Below are 22,012 nucleotides of genomic sequence, written 5' to 3' on the forward strand. Positions count from 1 at the left end.
TATGATACTAGTTACAATTCATTAAATGACAACAAATTGGATAACCAAGAGGAAATGGATAAAATCCTAGAAACATACAGCCTACCAAGACTTAATCATGAAGAAATAGACTGAAGAGACCTATAACTAGCATGGCAATTGAATCGTAATCAAAGACCCTCCAACAAAGAAAAGCCCAGGACCAGATGGCTTCATGGAGAGCTCTCACAGATTTAAAGGAGAATTTACATCAGTTATTCTCAAACTCTTCCAAAAAACTGAAGGGGAAGGAACACTTCCAAACTCATTTTGTGAGGCCAGCATTACCAAAACCAGACAAAAACACAAGAAAAAGTCAGGCTAATATTCCTGATGAATATAGATGGAAAAATGATTTTAGATTGTATCCTGGACATTGTGAATATTATGTTATATAGACTTAGTTCTGTCATATTTCTCTGATGAAGGTTGATGTTTTTGTTTTAGCTGGCAGTTAACATGGTTACATTCAATCTGCAAGCACTCTTGCCTTCTGTGATTGCTGGGTCATAGCTCAGGTCAATTCTTGAAGCCTTTGCTGCACTACTTTGAATCTGTCTTGTGAGTGCACGATTCAGGTCTCAGCCTGAGTCTTATGCAAAGTTCATACACAGAATTGGAGAATCTCCTTCCCTTTCTAAGTTTCCCCCTCACTCTTCAGCATCTGGCCATACTTGACCAGGCTAGTTCTCTTGATTTTTCATCCAGGAAGAGTGGGCTTTCTGTCAGAGTTTTAGGTGTTTCTGTGAGTGTTAGGCACAGCTGTGGCTATGACTATCATTGGGTCAGTTGCAAAAAATGAGGAATTTATCCCATGTTGGTAAGTTGCTCCAATTTTAGACTTGCCTCCAAAATCTGCCTATCTTTCCTTAGTTCCAAAACTTCCGTTTGTTGTGGGATATTTTGTTTTGATTTGATTATTGGTTTAGTTGGGGGTTTTTTTTTTTGGGGGGGGCAAGGAGGAAGGGGGGGATTGTATTTTGCCCATATTACACAGTCGTTATTTGCAGGATTTATTTTTCAAATGCTTACTCTTGCATATAGAAAGCAGATCTTTTTATATATAACATATGCATTTAAGGTTTTATTACATAAATTTAAGTATGTACTATTTTCACTGTATATAATTTAAAAATAGTTTCTAATTTTTCTTATGATTTCTTCTTCAACTCCTGGAGTTTTGAACATTAGAATATTTATATAAATCATCAAATATCGGATTTTCTAGTTCCCTTTGGTTAATGATTTCTGTCAATTGCACTTTACTCATAGAACAAGACTTCAAATCTTTGAAATGTGTTGCCTTGTTTTATGATACCGCATATGGTTAATTGCTGTGAATAAATTAATTGGGGTTGAAGAAAAGATTTATCCTGCAATTATTGGGAAGTGATCTAAATATATCCATTAGGTCAAATTTGCTAAATATGTTGTTCAAGTCTTCCAATGTGTTTGTGGATTTGCCTCATCCCTTATAGTTCTGTCAATTTATGCTGTGTCTAGGTAGTTGAGGCTATGTTATTAGGTGCATATTAATTTAGAATTCTTATACCTTTCTGGTAAATTGAACTTTTTGTCATTAAGAGGTATAACATAAACTCTCACTACTCTGCTCAGTATTTTTATAGCTATACCAGATTTATTTTAGAGTGTTTAAATGTGTTTGGGGCTGGCCCGGTGGCTCAGGCGGTTTGAGCTTCGTGCTCCTAACTCTAAAGGCTGCCGGTTCGATTCCCACATGGGCCAGTGGGCTCTCAACCACAAGGTTGCCAGTTCAATTCCTCGAGTCCCGCAAGGGATGGTGGGCAGCGCCCCCTGCAACTGACAGCGGCAACTGAACCTGGAGCTGAGCTTTGCCCTCCACAACTAAGATTGAGGGGACAACAACTTGACTTGGAAAAAAAAAAAGTCCTGGAAATACACACTGTTCCCCAATAAAATCCTGTAAAAAAAAGAAATTATCTTTAAAAAAAAAAAATGTGTACGTTTCCATTCTTGTTACTTTTAACTTTACTCTCTCCGTAAGTTTTAGATGTCTTTCTAATAAGTGGCATATAATTTTTAACATTATGCAAATCTGACAAGCTTTTAATTGCAGCATTTAGTCTACTTGTTTTTGATGCTATTACAGGTGTATTTGGTTTTCATCTACTGTCCTACCATATGCTATCTCTGTCCTAAATGTTCTGGTTTTTTTTCCTCTACTTTTTGCCTTCTTTTATCACTCCATTTTTCTATAAGCTTAGAAGTTGTACTCTCTTAATTTTGTGGGGAGGGGCTTCACACTGGGGTGACTTTTTAAAATTAATAGACTTTGTTTTTTAGAGTAGTTTTAGGTTTACAGAAAAATTAAGCAGAAAGTATAATGAGTTCCCATTTACTACTTTCCCATTCCCCTATTCCCTATACCTCGTTTCCTCTGTTATTAACATCCTGCATTAGTGTGGCAAATTTGTTACAGTCAATGAGCCAATATTGATACATTAGTAACTAAAGGCCATGGTTTACATAGGGTTCTCTCTTTGTGTTGTACATTCTATAGGTTTTGAAAAATGTATATAATATCTATACTTACTATATCTATAATTATAGTATCACACAGAATAGGGTCACTGCCGTAATATCATTTGGTTTCCCTAGAGATTACAACATGTATTCATGATTTATCAAAGTCTAAATTATTTGCAAGAGTTCAGTACAAGGACTTCTGTATTTTAAATTTGTATGTATTTTAACATCACAAGATAATTCCAAGTATACCAAAATTGTAAGTGGAAAAAAATTCTCTTTCATTCTCCTCAGGTACAAGAAATGATAAAGGACAGAAACAAAAGAGAGACCTACAAAGAATGAAGCTCTTCTCAATATTATTTACAACAATCAGTGTCAACACTGTGTTCTGTTTCCCACTCTGAAAAATGGTTTTTGAATGGTCACTACTAATGACTCTGCCTAAATGTGTTCTTAATTTTTAAGTAAAAATCAATAAGGTATCTTTTTAAAATTCACATAACAGTTACAGATACCTCTAGCTAACCATACAAAAAATATACACATGTTATACTTATCCATGCATTGATATTTCAATACTCATTCCTCCTTAGTGGAACCAATCCAATTTGGTACATGAAGGATTACAGTAGCTTCCTTGTAATATCTGTTTAAAGAAGTGATTTGGGAATTGAACAGTTACAGGTTACTGTTACATTTGTGCATTACCTTAGACTACTAACAGTATGAGTCAACTGCATTCTATTAGTGATCTTAGCAGCAAAGGTGTATAATTGATCGTTGGTATTGATTGAAGATGTCCAATAAGCAACTGGAAGTAAAGTGTCTTTGTCTAATTTCCCCCCCAAAAAAAAATACTCATTCCTCCAAAGTACTGAACAATGACAAGTTCACAAATCCCAAAGAGGATCGAGAAAAGAATATTAGCAATTTGTATGCAATTCTCCTAAAGCATTTAAATCTATCATGTCTCCAATCTGCTTATAAAATTTTCAACCAGAAAATGTGTGGAAAATAATTTGAACAACAGTTTTTTTCTCTCTTAATGGAAGCTCATTATTGTAATAACTCTTTTCTTGTTTCTTAATACCTCCAATATATTTTTACTATTTTCCTCTTTGACCCTGCCTGTTATACAAGTATTCTGCCACTAGTGGATGTAATTTAATGTATTCCTAGGGACAGCTCCCTTCTGATTTTTAAACTACAACATTCAAACAAGTATACTACTCTGTACACACCTGTGGGAGAGGCAGAATGTCACTTTCTCATTACCTTTATCCCCTGAATAATATCTACATCATGTGGAATGTATAACCAGTTGAACTGGTATTTAAAAACAAAAAGCCTTAATAAGATCTGTCTGGTATGAGAGTATCTGCCCAGCAATCATAACTGAGATGATCATCTGATACTGTTATACTTTTGTGAGATGAATCTTTCATTTAATTTCTATTTGGACATTAAAGCAGACTTGATTCTTTATATTATTTAACTGGTGACTTGGTGTGATTTTTGTGGTTGCATTACAATGAATTAAGCTGCTGCTTGAATAATCATGCACAAATCTTATTTTTTTATACCTGAATTTTATTTCTAGTAATTATACCAAAATAAATTCCCTACTTATAACTTCAAAGTTTATTTAGTATTTCTTTCAATTATCCACAAAATGTGCATGTGCTCAGACTCAGTAAATGTTCTCCACTCGGATAGGCAGCTCATGTGTTGACTGGGAGCTGGCAAAACCAGGTGAAACCTGATAAATTTGCAAGGAACCTATGGGAAAGTTTAAGTGACATGACTAAGGATACAATTAATCAGTGGGTTGAACAAACTAACCCAAAGATTGAAGGGACAACAATATTGTTAGTGATTAAAAACTTGGATGTTATCAATAACAACTGAAATTAAGTATTGAATTTAGGTCACTGCTTTCAGCCCTAATATCAGAGAGCATTAATACTCGTATGTCTATTAAAGCAGAACCTCTCATACCAGACCACACCAGCTACTTCAGCCCTTCTCATTGGCTTTCTGTGATACATTTTACACTTACCATTATGACCTTTCACAGTGAGGCTGTGGACTAGAGGCACAGGCTTGGTGTGGTTCAGTGATCCCGTCTAAACATGTTTGAGTGAAAGGAGAAGGGGGGAAATGGAGATCAAGCCTGACTTTCAATGAGTCAGGCTCTCTACTGTAAGAGCCATCTAGTATAGAAGATCGATCAACTACAAGTACTTATACTCAGTTCTTTAGTCCTTAAGTGGTAGGATGTAGTCCCAGGCCAGGAGCAAACACTAAAGGTGAAAATCGGGTTCCAGTTGGCTGTGTACCTATGCTTGAATCTTTATATCATTGTAAGGCTAAAACTCAGACAGAGATACTTGTGTTTTCATGAGTGTCAAACAATATTAGTCTCCCGGTGCCTTATTAGGTTCTCAAAAGACTATGTTTTTTCTTATGGTGTTCGCAGAATTTGCAACAAGCTAACATTAGAGAGTAGAAGTATGGCCCATTATTATGAACAGATAGGATTCCAGTAGGCAGAGTTGAGTTGTTTTCCTAGTTCTGTGTTTAATTTTTTTTTTCTTAAGAAAAAGCAGTCATCCTCAAACTCCATTAAAAATACAGTAAATATTTACAAAAAGAAGTAAATGCATTGTAATACTCAAAGCAGAAGGGAGAGAGACCAGTGATTTTTATGATTTCTGAAAACAGAAAGCAGATGGGATAGCAACAACAGATAAAGCACCTCAGAACCCACAAATGTGGCTAAGTGAAGGGAGAAGATGTTTTTCCAGGCAGAGCCTCAAAAGGCTCCAAGTTCAGTGTGGGCAGTTACAGAGGAAAGAAGTGAGCTGTGCGTAACAAAGGACCACTCCTTTCTAATGAACTTTACATTCTATTTTAGTCACCTACCACAAGAGCCACACCTTGTCATCACCCAAACTACCCCACAATGAATCATTCCTATAGACAGATTATATTTCCACTATACCTGGAGAATTTTAAAGGGAAGCTTTGTGTCAAATTTGTAAAACAAGAAAAAAAGTGGGATAATTGTCCAACCACAAAATTGTTCAACCACAGATTGATCAAATAAATTGTGACATGTCCATGCAATCCAATTAATGTTACTTTAATCATTGTTTAATTATTTGGATTCATATAGTTGGATCTACCCCATGTCATAAAACAACACACATATACGTATATAACAATATACGTATATGTTAAAAGAGTTAACTACAGAAAGAGAAAGACTTAAAGAAATAAAGAATAGGAAAATACGAAATCTTGGAAAGGCCTATTTAAGCATTATGCTGAAGACAGAAGTCATTAAGGAAAATATTTATATAATTGACATAAAATGTATTTTATATTTTTAAAATGTATTAAAAATATATTTTTAAAATGTTAGGAAGAAGGCAAATGATTAACTGAGAGTAATAGTTGTAATGAACATGACATGTCAATATCCTAAATCTGTCACAAGTTCTTACAAATCAATTTTAAAAACCATTAATACCCCCAATTAAAGAAGAGGGCCAAGAACATGAATGGGAAACTTATTAAGGAAAATATGTGAATAACCAAAGAAGTATAAATTAAAACAAAAATTAGATACCAATTAAATATCTTTTATAGACAAAAATTTTTGAAGATGGTCCCTAACCTGGCTGAAAGTGCAGAGAAATGAGCGCTTTCTTCCACTGTCATAAGAAATAGACACAACTTCTCTGGAATACAATTTGACCCCATGAATCCAAAAACTTTCAAATCAGCATAGCCTTAAATCCAGAAAGAGTTGCTTTATCTCTTTGGACCAGAAAGTAGTGGGCTGGCTCCTGATGGAAGTGCACCTTCAGAGCTCGATTCCGAATTGAGTGTTAGATCTAAGCCATGGATCTTCTCACATAATGGGCCAGGCCAAGGAGGAGACAGCAGTGGGGAGAAGGAGCTGAGAAGGAACAACCAGAAAACAGGAGAAGCACTAAGAGAACATAGCGTGATGGAAGCCAGAATAAGAAAGCAGTATAAGAAGGATGGAGTCCTCAGCTGTATCAGTTGCTGCTAAGTGACCGACTAAACTGAAGATAAAGACGTGTTCCCTGAATTTGGCAACATAGAGCTTGTTAGTAACTTGCCGAGCAGTTTCAATGGAGTGGTAAGAATGGAGGCAAGATCGAATTTGGTTGAATGTTTTATAGTGTCTAATAGATAAAAACAAACTGGTTGATTGGGAAAAGTATAACTGTTCCAGATACTTAGACCAGAGGTCATGTTTTCCACTGGGACCTCTTACACCCAACATGTAAGATTGGGCACGACATTTCTCAACAATATCTCTGCAATAAACACGAGTTTCATAGACTTGCCCCTTAATGTTCGACATCCAAGACATACGAGGAGTGACAAATAAGTTTGTGAACTTGCCACTATGCGCTTACATTGGCAGCACTGTACAAACAGCTTGGTAAGGTTTCATAACCTTGGTATATCAGTGTCTCACAGCTGTGTTTGTGTCAATGTGTGGCGATGTCTTGTTGAGTGGCGTTCATTATTGTTGTTGCATGCTTTTTTGTGCCGTCGCAAGAATGTCTGAGCTTGAATTAGAGCAACAAACAGATATTAAATTTCTTGTTAACCTTGGCAAGTGTGGAAATGAAATCAGGGACATGTTAGTCCAAGTTTATGGGGATAATGCAATGAAGAAACGGCAGTGTACAAATGGATTAAACATTTTTCTGAGGGGAGAGAATGCGTCAATGATGAAGAGAGGTCAAGGTGGCCAGTAAGGAGCAGAACTGATGAAAACACTGCAAAATTTCACTGAATTGTGTGTCAAAATCTTTGGCTGATTGTGAGAAGCACAGCAGACCAAGTAAGTAAATATAGATAGAGAAACAGTTAGGAAAATCTTAACTGAAAATCTTGGCATGAGAAAGGTCTACGTAAAAATGGTCCCAAAAGAGCTCACTGATGAACAAAAGCAAAGAAGAGTTGAAGTTTACCAAGGCCTTTTGGAGAGGCAAGACGATGTTTTGTGCCATGTTACCACTGGTGATAAAACATGGGTGTACCAATACAACCCTGAAACAAAGCACCTAAGTGTACAATGGAAGTCAGCCAATTCTCCATGACTGAAAAAGAAAAAGTTCCATCAATCCAAATCAAGAGTCAAAACGATGTTGCTAACCTTTTCTGATATCAGAGGGATTATTCATTATGAATTTGTACCAACTGGACAAACAGTTAACCAAGTTTACTTTTTGGAAGTGCTGAAAAGTCTGCATGAAAAAATTAGACAAAAATGACCTGAACTTTTCGCCAACAGTTCATGGCTCGTGCATCACGACAATACACCAGCTCACATGGCACTGTCTGTGAGGGAGTTTTTAGCCAGTAAACAAATAACTGTATAGGAACACCCTCCCTACTCACCTGATCTGGCCCCCAATGACTTCTTTCTTTACCTGAAGATAAAGGAAATATTGAAAGGAAGACATTTTGATGACATTCAGGACATCAAGGGTAATACAACCAAGGGTATTGGTTCTGATGGCCATTCCAGAAAAAGAGTACCAAAATTACTTTGAAGAGTGGACTAGGCACTGGAGGTGGTGCATAGCTTCCCAAGGGGAGTACTTTGAAGGTGACCACAGTGATATTCAGCAATGAAGTATGTAGCACTTTTTCTAGGATGAGTTCGTGAACTTAATTGTCATGCCTTGTATGCTATATAGGCTTTTCTTCACTGGGTGAAAATTTGGGCTAACTGATTATTTTATTTGGAATATGGTTATTTCATGTAATAATTCCATATAATAACCATAAATGGTTAATGAAATAGCCTAAAGCCCTTCCAATTGTAAGTGTCTGTGAATACGCCCTTTCCTGGGAGAGGGCTAGACTTGCTTTCATCTTTCGATGGTGGTAATCCTAATGCTTAACTTAGTTCGAAAAAATATGAACTGGGCTGGCCCGGGGGCTCAGGCAGTTAGAGCTCCATGCTCCTAACTCCAAAGGCTGCCGGTTCGATTCCCACATGGGCCAGTGGGCTCTCAACCACAAGGTTGCCAGTTCAATTTCTCAAGTCCCGCAAGGGATGGTGGGCAGCACCCCCTGCAACTAAGATTGAACACGGCACCTTGAGCTGAGCTGCCGCTGAGCTCCTAGATGGCTCATTTGGTTGGCGCGTGTCCTCTCAACCACGAGGTTGCCAGTTTGACTCCCACAAGGGATGGTGGGCTGCGCCCCCTGCAACTAGCAACAGCAACTGGACCTGGAGCTGAGCTGCACCCTCCACATCTAAGATTGAAAGGACAACAACTTGACTTGGAAAAAAAAGTCCTGGAAGTACACACTGTTTCCCCAATAAAGTCCTGTTCCCCTTCCCCAATAAAACCTTTTAAAAAAAAAGAACTATGTTAAGCATTTATCATCCACAGGAACTGAAGGGGATATGAGAATGTCAATTAATGTTGAGCAAAAAGATTGCTGAGTAAGAGAGAGGAGCAAAAAGCCTTAATTTACACATTTCAGTAAAATTTGCAAAAACGAGACAAGCCCTGCTGGAGAAAAAGCAATTTTCAGAGGCACTAGAGAATTGGCCAGACCTGGGCACTTCAGGAAAATAGTTTTCAGGTTTGGCTCAGTTGTTTTTAATATGGAAGCTGAGGTTTAATAGCATTTAGAAAGCTACACTGATTGTCTTAACTATTCTCAAGCAGTGTAGCCTATAGTTAAGAGTGCAAGCAGGCTGCAAGGACAGACCAGCCAGAATCTTTATCTCTAAATAGCTCTGTGACCTGGCCAAGTTAACCCCTTCAACCTCCAGCTCCCTCATCTGTAAAATGGGGAGTGATAATAATATATACTTCACAGGGCTGCTGTGAAGAGTAAATTTGACAATGCCTGAGACTTTTAGTAAGTACTGAAAATACAGGACTTACTAAATAGTAAGTACAACATCATGGTTTGAGAAGTCTTTTTTCCTGAAACCAGGTATTAGAGCAAACTGGATTATGTAAACCACATTTCTAAGTCAGAGCTTCCATATGGGGCCAGTCTCTTTTCCACCTAGTTGACACTACAACTCCCTCCCTCTCCCACCCAAAAAAAAAAAGTGAATTTTAAGTGAGGGGTCTGTTTAGGGAGTGCAGTGTTTGTGAATAGAAACATTCCAGTGGTTTCTTGTTCCAGAGATGAGAGAGAAAAGTCCCATAAGAGTTGGAAAGTTTGAGAATGTGTATAGGACCAACATCTTGGAGCCTGGTTAGAAATCACATTCATTGCCAGGCTTGTTAAATTGCCCTGGAATGACCACAGAAAAGGAAAAGCACAGGGGGGTGATGGTGCACTGGTAGGGCCAGCCAGAGAGGGGACAAGTCTACCTTCTTCCACTTCCAAGTTCCTGAAACATACTGAAGATGGATCCCAGCTTGAGAACTGGGGTCCTGGAGTGTAGATGATTTTGGAGGAGGCAAACTGGCTGCAAACCAATGAAGAACACCCTCTGTTGCTTAGGGCAATTGACTAGGGTTGGGTGAGAACTCTCACCAGCCAGGCCTGTACACCATCCTCTGTCTATACTGAGGATGCTGGCAGTGAGCCAGATGGTAGGTGGTGGAGATGACCAAGAGGAAGGGACAGCAGCCTCTCCTGGGCCAGTCACCTGAGACAACATTGCTTCACTCTCAGAAGAGTGTATCCAGAGAATTGGGAGGGGGATTATTGGGGAAAAGACCCCTTCTGACCTCCCCCAGCCTCCCAAACCACTGGAGTCTCAAGGCTAAATTATAGTGTTAGGAAGAAAATATCTAAGTCTTTCTAACTGAACTGAAATTCTTAGTAACGAGAATTCACTGATAAACTTTGGGATTGGGTTAAGATGTGGTTAAGAAAAAAGGAAAGATTAGCAGAACATGGTCAGAAAACAGTTACTGGAAAACGTAAATCAGACTTATACGTTAAGGACCTGAAATTCCTCATCTAGTAAGTTGCAGTTATTGTCTGAAAATTATTCTTCTTTTTCTTACCTAGTCTCTTGTTTCTTTTTATGGGTTTTGTGTTCACATTATCTATTTTGAAAAGATTCATGTTTATTTTCCCCACAGAATCCTAGTAATAGAACATAAATGCCTAAGATATAAATGAAGACATGTCCTTATTTGCTTTCTTACTACTTTATCACAAAGATTTCCAGAACAGCACATGTTTTTAATAACTTACATGTTCCTTTTTATAATTGTAATATAGATGCTTTGTAAACAGGTGAACTCAAAAAAAAAAGTCGTTCACATCGCATTATCCAGATACAACCCTGTTAATACTTACTTTACATTCTTCCTAAGTCATATACACACTTTTTAAAAAATAAAGTGTGTCAAATTGTCCAAACTATTTTGTAACCTTTTTTCGCTTTTAGCACTTAGAAGAGTACTTGGTAATCATAATTTCTCAATAAATACTTGTCAAATAAATGAATATATTTTTGTGTCTTTAAACATTTTTTGGTGGTCTCTTTTTTCATCACAATTGCATAGAATTGCATGGTGTGAATTATCATGCTGGACCTAAGCAGGCCCTGGAGAGCTAAGGGGGAACAAGGAGTGTGATGGACACAGAGATGGCCATGCAGGCACCTCAATGGGGGACATGCTGCCCAGCTGCTGGGAGTACTGGCAGCTCCAGCCTCCACTGTCAGACCCTTCAGGGATTGTGTCCGCCACAGAAAGCCACTTTCCAGAGCGACCCATATCTGAGGACTGATCACAGAGGGGCGCGATGCGGAACTGTGGCAGGCCATCCTCCAATGTTTCCTGGAGCTGGGGGAAGGGGTGCTACCCAAGGCTGTCCCACCTGCAAGGCAGATCAACTTCTCTCTCTGCCCAATCCTATTTCTTCCATCTCCCTTCAATGGGAGTTTAATCACTAGTAAATATACTGCACGCTAAACTCTGTTTCAGAATTGACGTCCTGAAAAACCTAACCTGTTACAGAGATGGTCCTGACCCATGAGAGTTCTGAGTCTGTTGATGAAAGCACCCAGTGAATGTTAACATTACTGCCATTACCCATCACTAAAACCAGGCAAAATAAACTGGTGCATGTCTACCAGATGTTACGCAGCCATTGAAAGAAATGTGGCTTCTTTTGTTCAAATATTGTTGGTGCTCTGTATGACATGTGATGGCTCCAGAAAAAGGCAGGAAAGAAAGTAGAAGAGGAGGGGAGAAAAGAGAAGGGGGGGAGAAGAGGAGAGAAATAATTATTACTTGAGCCCTGTTACTATGACTGAATTTCTCCCAATCTGTTTCCAGATCTCTTGCCCCTTATTACTCGTCTGTGGACGCCCTCAGTGTGAGCATTACTTGGGTAATGACTATCCCCATAAATGTAGCATACGCAAGTTATGAAAACTGAAATTAGACATGATGTTGAACAGATAAACGTGAACCAGCATGACTATTTACAGTCAGAACAATAGACAGGCCTTTTAAATGCACAAAAGCAGAATAAAGGATCACAACCACACTAATAAAAGCAAATCCAACCCAAATAAAAGCAAAAGCCCTGAGAGTGTGTTCAAGGAAAGCCCAGATCAAGGAGGAATCCAGAGGAGTGATGAACTGAGCCCTGTATGTCAAGCTGTTTCCATCTGTCAGAATCACACCTTCCAAAGCAGCAGAGGTTCACTGAACGAAAACTTCCTCTTACTGCTCACCTCGGGAGGCAGGCTCAGACAGCATCAGGCCCAGCCCATGTGAGATGCCTCCTCCCAATCACAGACCACCCTTCCCTGGTCCTGAAAGTTCACAGAATTCCTGAGGGGTAGAAAAGCATCGCAGGCTAGCTCGGCTTGCAGAGTGGGCCAGCACAGCACCAGGAGGAGGAAGAGAGGGCTCCGTGAGTAGACTGATTTCACTCTGTAGGGAAGGCAACTGGGCTGTCCGCGTTTGGGTTACTTTCTGGGGAGGGGAGTGAGCAGTCTGACAGGAAAAGGGGAAGAAGTTAATTTCCTGCCATTTTTTTGTAATTTAGGACATTGTGATTGTTCTGTTCTCTTTTACTTTATACAAATTGCGTTCTTAAACACTTTGATATTATCCAGTTCTCAGAACTGAGATGAAAATTCTGCTGAGAGTATTACTCATCCATCCTGATTTCTACCTCAAATTTCCTCACAGGAAGACCAAGAAAAATCCAAGAACCCTGGGAAAACCTGTACCTCAGGATTAAATCTCAGATTACTTTTGTGGACCCCTAGTTTCCTTGTGAAGTCAGAAAAGCAAAAGAAATTTTCAGGAAACCTATCATGTTCTTTCTTAATAATCTGTCTCAGCCTAGCAGAAAGAAAGTTTTCTAGTCTCCGGGTCAGAAATCATTTCGTCCTGCCAACTCATAAAGGGATTTATGAAGCAATTTACTCAGGGTTCTTCTCTGCAAACAGTTCTACTTAATAAATGCGTCAATTAAAATAAGTCAACAAATTAGCTTTACCTATACACCGTTATTTTCACATAATTTATTTTTATTCTTCACCAATTGGTTTATCCACCAAGAGCTGCAGGTCCAAAGTACAGCTTTTATTCTAACATTTCTGCACATAACACAAGTTAAGTTTCGAGTAATGCTGGTATTATTTCATGTTTATAAGTTTAAAAACCCAGCTATAACTAGCTTTAAATATTTTTTGATTTTTGAATGTTCATTAATTTTAATGTCATTTTTAATCAAAGACAATGTTTATTGACCATTTCTTTCCTGACTAGACGAAAGCACTCACTTAGATTTTATATATATACATATTTCAGATATATGTGTAACTTTAGTTAGTTTTCAAACTTTGTAAAGAAATGGTTTTTCTTTTGATTAACTCTTCTCTAATCTCCTCTAAATGAGGAGAAAATTTTCTTTTTTTTGCTTTCTGCTACAACAGACTTACTTGCTTTCTGCTACAATAGGATTAAAAATCAACTCACCTCTTTTTTTAACTACCTGGAAAGAATCACAGACGTTTAGACGCAAAGGGGACCTTAAGAAACCATCTTAGTCAAGAAAAACAAAACTAAAATCTCAGAATTTCTTTTTTGATCTCACCTCTTACCTTCTTACCCAGAGAAAACACTGATCAGCTCTAGAATATGCTGCACCCTGCGGCTGGAATCTGGGCCTCGTGGCCATGCAGGCTGCCACATCCCTGAAGGGCTACTGTTCCCTAACGGGGGGCAGAGACCAAATTCATGAGGAGGTACCCTGATCTCACAACGTCCAAGGACTCTCCGTAGTATTGCTGCCCTGGGGCTGGACATCCCCCTGGCATGGCCCATGCCTTAGGTCCTCACTTAGCTGAGAGTGCCTGAGCCATTGCTCATCTTATGCCTTGATTTCAAATGGGTGAATGACTCTGAGATCATCACAGCAAGCATCAGAAGTCTAGAGCATCTACGTCATTGATTACATTCCCCAAATTGACTTTGCTAACCCCCTCCCACCCCTTGGCAATCTTGTGGTTACCCATTGTGCTTTCTAATCCCCTCACCTTCCACCTTATCCCCACCACCCTTCCCATCTAGCACCCCTGTTTTTCCTCTGTATCTCTGAGGCTGTTTCTAATTAGTTCCTTCATTTATTCTTTTCTTTAGATTCCACATATAAGTGAGATCAAATGGTATTTGTCTTTCTTGGTCTGACTTATTTCACTTAACATAATGTTGTCTAGGTCTATCCGCCTGATCACTGCACTGTACACCTGAAGATGAAGCTGAACAATAATGAATGTCAACTACAATTATATATATATATATATATATATATATATATATATATATATATATATATATATATATATGGTTACAAGAAGCGGAGTACAGCATTAGCAATAGAGACAGTGGAAATGTAATGGCTCTGTGCGATGTCAGAGGGGTAGTATATTGGGGAAGGGGGATTATCACTGTGTGAGGGATATAGATGATAAATGTCTGTTACCTTGTTTTGTACACCTGAAACTAATTTAAAAAAAAAAGAAGTCTAGAGCAGTGCTATCCCATAGAACGTTCTGTGAGGATGGGAATGTTCTATACAATAGCCACAACCACATGTGGTTGTTGAGCACTTGAGATGTAGCCAGCATAACTAAAGAACGGAATTTTTATTTAATTGAAGTAATTCGGATTTAAATAGCTACATGTAGCTACTAGTTACCATTTTAGTTAGAGCAGGTTTAGAGCTTTAAAGCAAGAAAAACTAGTGGGTTCTGTGATCTGTGGGTAACATGTACATGGGAACAAGTTCCTCTTTTTATCATTCCCAGAGACTCATCCTACCCTAAATTTAAGTAGAATAGCAATTGTTCTGATTGGAAAACCTCCACACCCATCTTTATTCTCAACCTCTTAAGTCATACAATTATCTATTCTTGTTCTGGGTTTCAGGGTCAGGGTTAAAGCAACAGCATATTGTGTTCCTTGTTTCTTCCTCTCCTATTTCTCCTTCCATTTTCCTTTGTTAATCCACATTTCTCTAACATGAGCTAGAGTTTGAGGTGTGGTTTGTGTTATTTGCTCTAACAAACTTGGGTGAGGAAAAGAGGTAATGAACTAGAAAAAAATGATCTCATGCTTGTTGGGTGAGTTTCACTTCTTGCTTTTCTGCTTTGAAAATTGATTTGTTTAGTGAGCAGTCAATGGTTTTTAGACCTACTCAATGTGTCTGGAAACATCAATACTATGAATATGAATAATATTTATAAGAATGAAGGCACAAGAAAATAAAAGAAATAAAACTCTAGCCTTTTAAAATATCTCCACTCCTCAGAGCAAAACAACTCCCAGGATGTTGAGCAATTCAAGGAAATCATCGTGGTGCCAGGGTGGGGCTCACAAGTGTTGTTCCTGACGTGGAAAACATTTTGAGGTGAGCTGCCCTCTTTCAGTCAGGATCAATGATCGTTCCTGAGTGGATAGCTGCTACTCTGCCCTCTACCAATCCCACTTTTTAAAACGTCCCGCATTCTATTTGCATTCTTTCTAGCCCTGCCAGTTTAAAAAATATATATATAATATATACGAGGGAAGTGCTACTTTGAAATCACACAAGAAATTTTCAGTAAACCCCATATTTGGGATCTCAAAAGCAGGGGAAGAAAGGAAGATACATCAAACTATCAAAAGTCAGTCTCTATTCAGAGATCGCTTTAGCTCCAAATTGTGAATTAGGAGGTTTGCCATTTTAGGTCCTATCTTCTCCTTGGTCCTCTTTCCTTCTCACGGAGGAATTCTTCTCCTTTTGGAAATATGAGGATGGGATCTAATTACATCCTTTACAATGAGGCATTGACATTGATGGCTCATGAGACTCAATGTGCCTCTTTTACATATGGTATCTGAATTCTAATCAGAAACAGTATAGAGTGATTCTCTAGTTGTGAGATTTTGTCAATTAGGGTGAAGAGTGAAGAAAATTTTGAATGGAGGGCGAGAGAAGGCTCTCTTCTTGCCAGCTTTGTTATGTGACTCCCCTTGTGGCTGAACTTAAGGGGAAAGGGCAGGCTCAAGAGCAGAGCGCTGGGAGTTTCTCTTAACTTTAAAGAAATATAGAGGGAGGTAGTATCCCCCTACCTTAAAAAGAAAAAATGATTAGCAACAAATTCAACATAAGGCTGGCTTAAGAATCAGGAGATCAGAACTCAAAGTTTGACTCTATAATGACACATCGATGGTCTTGAGCAAGTCACTGCCCCTCTTGGAACTTTAGTTTCCTCATCTGAACAATGAGAGGGCTGACTACCAAGCCTCTAAATTCCCGGTCAGAGCTGATCGTCTATCATGATATGAATGGGCACATGGCCAACAAGGGCACGAGGATAAATGACACCTTAATTTCTCCCTAATCACATACATTTCTAAGAAGACAAAAACTACCAAGAGTGTAGGCATTGATTTCTAGGTGTGCTTACCAGTTAACTTGGAAGTCTATCATTTTGCTTCTTTAGTGAAATTATTTGTCAAATTGACTTTTTTTTTAATGTACAGCAACCTATTCCTTTGTCTGTTCAGAATAACTCATTAGACAAACTTGGGTAAAGAAAAGAGGTAACAAAACACCAGGCTGGATTGCCATGGAAGAGGGTAATAGGGAAGAAAAGCCACACACACATAACCACCAAACAGGAAGTGATTTGAGCTCCCTTGAAGAGCTGTTTGCTTAGGGCCGAAAGAGGGACACAGGAAAGAAAGGATAATTCTGAGCAGGGGTAGTTGGGGAAAGAAAAGGTTTCAGCTGAGCTTCAGAAGATGGTAAAGACTTCAACAAGAAGAAAGGAGAGAAGGGATCCCAAAAGGAAAGACAACCTGAGCACAATCTGGTCACATGACCAGGACTCTCAGGGGAGCAGAGGAAGATAAGCAGCAGGGCATTTGAAACCTGGCTGGTACTGTCTTCAATACAAGCTAAGGAGCTTGTGCTTTATCTCTTAGGTTATCCAAACTCTCTTTCACAGGCTAGAAAGGGAATGAAATGGTGGGGTCTGGACAAATACTGTAGATACAGGCAAAGGGAAGGCATTGAATCTGTCTCCAAGAGCTGAAAAGTCCAAAAGTTTTCAAATTTCACTGCAGCACAGTAGAACAAGAGAAATCTGGATTTGAAGAAATTGATCAGCAAGAGAGAATGGGTGGACAAGTGGAGTCATCTGGCAATAGGAAGCCAGAAGGAGTCTGTGGCAGAGCTTGTGAGTGCTACCTAGGGCTTTCCCTTGAATGGAGGCTATAGGGAACTTTTACAGGTGTTTAAGCAGGGGAGGGATACAAAATCAGAGCTGTGTTTTAAGACAGAGGATCTCAAGACTGATTAAGCGGCTGACACTTAGAAGGCATTTTTATCTCTGCAGAACACCACAAAGTGTTGATATGTTAAATTTAAAATAATTAAGTAGATTATTTTGGCCTAAATTCATACTACAAACTAGATTCTAGCTTGAGAGGTGGTAGCAAGCACGCAAGACTTAAGAAACATTTGTGAGAGAAAAATGCTTAAAATGACAAATATTGATCATTATTTTTTCTTCAAATTAGGAAATGATTGCAATTACTCAATTCTGGCATCAAAACATGTCGCCCCAGTAGGTGGAACATCTGTGCTCTGTAGGATCATTTGAGAAACTCTACTTTAGAAGTTCGCTCTGAAAGCACTGTGTGCAATGAAAACAGAGTCTGTTGAATTCCTCTGAGTTAGAGACTGGTGGAGGGAATTGGAAGGAAAGAGTAAAACGGTCTTAGGAAACATCAAGAAATGATCATTTACTTCAAGGAATTGGCTTGCATGCTTGTTGGGGGCTGGCAAAATCTGTAGAGCAGGCCAGCAGCCTGAAAATTCAAGTATGAAGTTGATGTTGCAGTCTTGAGTCTGAAATCTGCAGACTGAAAACTCAGACAGGGTTTCTATGTTGCAATCTTGAGGCAGAATTGTTCCTTTTCCAGGAAACTTTAGTCTTCGCTCTTAAACCTTTTGACTTTTGATTGGATGACATCTACCCACTTTATGGAGGGTAATCTGCTTTAATCAAAGTCTATCAATTTAAACGTTAATCACATCTGAAAAATATATCTTCACAGCAATATCCAAACTGGTATTTGACCAAACAACTGGGCACCATATCCTAGTCAAGTTAACGTATAAAATTAACAATCACAGTCTTCATTTCAATACTTCCTTATCAGGCAGGCAGAGAAAAAACTCAAGAAGTTATTATCTTCTAAGGTACAACTACTACAGGCTCCAGAGAACACCACCGTTTATATTCTCTGTGTAGAGAAGGGCTCATTTGTCCTTCCCTTTTGTCCTCTCTCCATGCCTGTCCTCTCTGGAAAGGTCAAAAATTCATAATGTTTGCTTGTTTTTAAATAGCCGTTGGTGTGGAACTTTGTCCAAGTTTTCTTCTTTCTTAACCAGTATAAGTTCATTAGTCTGCCCTTATGCACTGACATATATAGTAGCCTTAAAAGGTTCGCCAGACCTGATGGTTTTCTTTCATAGAAATCACATTGCCTTTCCTCTAAGGGTACCAGGAACGCAAGTGATTCCTCCAGCTTGTCTATTATGGAAGTAAACTCACCTGCTTCAGTTTTCCAGGGGACTTTCCTACAAGTTTTTCCACTGAATGGGGATCTCTTTGATGTAGAAACTACGTAATATCAATTTACACATTTCGACCAGCGTTTTCCAACTTTACTCTTGAGTATTTTCTAACTTCTTGGGTCACTGCCTTCTGAGCTCAGTAATTTGCCTACAGGTTTCTTTACGGTTAATTCTAGATTAGTGGTTTCTAACCACCGTGGGGTTAGCCATATGGTTAGGAAGTTTGGAGCTAATAAAGGGAAGCTCTGTGAGGCCCAGACTCCCGTCTCTTATTTCAGTCAAAATTGATTTGTTTTTATATATTGGAGTTCCATATTGAAATCATATTTCCTTTGAAAATGTGACTACGTTTTAAAACAGAATTAAATCACTGGTTTTAGGTGCCTTCACCATTAACTAGTCTATTAGCTCTGGCCTGTTTGCCTCAAGTAACTTAGGCAAAAGTTAAGAAAATTAATATTGGTCGGGTAACTAATATTGTATTAGAACTTCACATATATTCTCATTTTATTTTCACAGTAATCCTTTAAGTTAAGCATTATAATACTGACTTAGAGATAAAGCTCAACAGGACTAAGTAACTACCTGAGGTCACAAAACTGCTACGTGATAAAGCTAACATGCAAACCCAGGTCTGTCCAAAGCCCATGTTCTTTCTACTTCACCATACTCTCGAACCTGTTCTGCAATAAAGGTCTAGGCAAATAATTCATTCATATTCATTCATTCACTGAAATATACACTTTTAAAATTTTATTTTATCTGCCCTTTTACTTAGCGAAATAATTATTTGAGCACCTATTATGTGTCAAGCACTGTGCCACCTTGGACCTAGAGAGGCAAATAAAGCAGGGTCCCGGTACCTTCTCCTTCTTTGGAGACTCTTGCAGTAAAGTGCAGATGGCCTGCATAGGTTGATGTGGGAGGAAAGAAGGCACAAGGGGATCAATCAGAACAGAGTCCTGCCTGAGTAATCTCTGCGTCAGCTCGCAGTCTGGAGCAGAGGCCCCAGAGCTGGCCAAAGCCAGAGGGTTGAGGCCCAGCGGTAGGTGTTCACTGTTCAGGAATGCTGGTGGAATGCACAGAGGGCCCTCCCCTCCGGACGTGCCGCCTGGTACCTGACTCTGGCCACAGCCCAAGCACAAGTAGGAAGCTTTTGTTCCTCTCCCCCGCAACCAAAAATTTCCCCCATGAATCCTCCCATGGAAAATAAAAGGCACACATGGGTAAGGCCTCCAGGCCTCTCTAGCAGAGCAACCCCTGGGCGGGGAGAAGAAGTTGGAAGGGGCTGCTTCACCTCAACCTGGGAGCCCTTGGCTGGGGGACCAGTGTCCTAGAACCCCCCTTCAAGCCCTCAGGGGTCACTGGTATATACAACAAAACCATACCCAATATCCTACTCTTCCTAAATATGCCCCTGTGTATCATTCATAATTTCATACATTTGTAAACAATTTCGGTGTTTGCCAACCACTTCTGCATCTTTTATCTTAGCGATCACAGCAACCTCATCAAATAAGTTTGGTTTCGCCCATGTTATAAAGGCAGAAGGAGACACTGAGTGGCATTGCCCAGGATTACACAGTAAGGACAGGCCAGACTGGGGTTTGAACCCTGGCATTCTGACATCACGTCCAGTGTGCTCACCATTGCACCACAGCCTCGACACCACACTGAACCAGCCCCCAGAAGCCTACACTCGGCTCCCTAACTGCCATCCCTCTTGACGTTTGTGGCATTTTGGGAGGCTGCAACAAAAGTTTTAGGTCCTCTACACACCTCCGTAGTCTAAACACAAGTGGCCAAGGGGAGGCTATGAAATGCAGACTCTCACATTCATCTGTCCATCTGCACCTCTCACTTCTAAAAGCTTCAGTCCCGAGGGGTAGGTGAGAAGCTGCAGGTTTGGGATACATCAAGACAGGTTTTCTAGAAAAACATGTTAGATGATGTAATACAGAATTGTACACCTGAAATCTATGTAACTTTACTAACAATTGTCACCCCCAATAAATTAAAAAAAGAAAAAAGAAAAACGTATGTGCAGCATGGGGTTTGAGGGAAATGCGCAAATATTAGTGTGGTGTCAAGGGGCTAAGGAGACAAGAACCTGGAAAAGCGAGTGAAGGGAGTCCCGGTGATTCTGACCTTTGTAAAGACAGGATCGTCTGAGCAGGGAGACCGTGTCTGCTGTCTCTGCTCCAGGGGTTGGCAAAGAAGCGAGCCAGGTGTTTCTTTTTGTACTGAAAGCAGTCGACATGGGGCATGACTGTATAAACTGCAGAGTGTTAAGTAAATGATCTGGAGCCAGGCAGACCTGGGTCAGAATCTTAGCTTTTGCATTTTCTAGCCATATGACCTTGGGCAAAGTAATTCATCTCTACATGCCTCCTTGTCTCCATCTACAAAATGACAAGAAAACAGATTCTCCCCTAGATCCTCTAGGAAGAGGCAGCTCTGCTGACACCTTGATTTTAACCCCAGTAGACCCACTTCACACTTCTGACCTCCAAAACTGTAAGAGGATAACTTTCATTTGTGTTGTCTTAAGCCACTAAGTTTGTGGTAATTTGTTACAGCAGCAATAGGACACGAATAATGATTTTGGTCAAAATACCGTCTCTCAGGTCTATTGAGAGGATGAACATAAGAGCCTAGCATATGCTGAGAACATTGTAAGTGCTCATTAAATGACAGCTTTCATCATCATTTTAATGATGAAAGACAAGAGTGACTTTCTACGTTAGTATGTGCCACTGATGCCAGGGGCCTGAAGGAGAAGAGGACAATGCAGAGGGGAAAAGGAGAAAAATCTAGGGGTCAGCAACTTCAGCCTATCTTGTCCATCAATCTACTTCTGCCATCCATATATCAACCCACAGCCAGGCTGCTTCCTGGCATTTTCTACCACATGCTTGTCTAGATTTCTTCAATTGATTCTTCTTTTTGCTCAAACTCTATCTGCCTCTTTCCTTCTTTTCTCCCACTTTTGTCTGCATTTTTCCACCCTGATTCTGACTTGCAATTCTCCCACAGAATACTCATTTGTCTATCCCTGCTTTTTAAAACTCTGTGTGACAGAGTTGTCCTTGGGAAAATATGTATTTTATGGGACATAATTGGGTCCCTGGGGCCAAGCCCCTTTTCAGGGTCCCTTCAGCTCCTTTCTGGACCAATAAAGCCCCTCTTTGGGGGCCTACCTACCTTCTTCCTTTTCTCCATGGCCCTATCTCCCTCTTTGTTCTATAATGTCCAGTCATGGTTGCATTGAATCCATGTAGTTGTAATCACACTTTAAATTCCATGGAAGCACAAATTGTGTTTCGTGTGTTCT

At 39.5% G+C, this 22,012-nt stretch overlaps 2 protein-coding genes across 11 annotated transcripts in view; one reads left to right on the top strand and one right to left on the bottom strand.

Annotated features, from left to right (window-relative positions):
- Window positions 1-22,012, bottom strand: part of IGSF11 (immunoglobulin superfamily member 11) — a 197,938-nt gene that overhangs the window by 174,723 nt on the left and 1,203 nt on the right. The gene's annotated exons all lie outside the window — the stretch shown is intronic.
- UPK1B (uroplakin 1B) overlaps window positions 12,343-22,012 on the top strand; it is a 34,531-nt gene continuing 24,861 nt past the window's right edge. For 4 of the 10 annotated variants that reach the window (XM_081065895.1, XM_081065894.1, XM_081065898.1 and 1 more), the window contains exons 1-2: window positions 12,405-12,447; window positions 15,358-15,456. The gene's annotated coding sequence lies outside the window, so the exon portion shown is untranslated. Of the gene's footprint in view, window positions 12,448-15,357; window positions 15,457-22,012 lie in introns of all 10 variants that reach the window. The other 6 variants (XM_081065892.1, XM_081065896.1, XM_081065900.1 and 3 more) reach the window with 4 other exon arrangements.

Source organism: Rhinolophus hipposideros (genome assembly GCF_964194185.1).
Source record: "Rhinolophus hipposideros genome assembly, chromosome: 2".
Taxonomy (NCBI): domain Eukaryota; kingdom Metazoa; phylum Chordata; class Mammalia; order Chiroptera; family Rhinolophidae; genus Rhinolophus; species Rhinolophus hipposideros.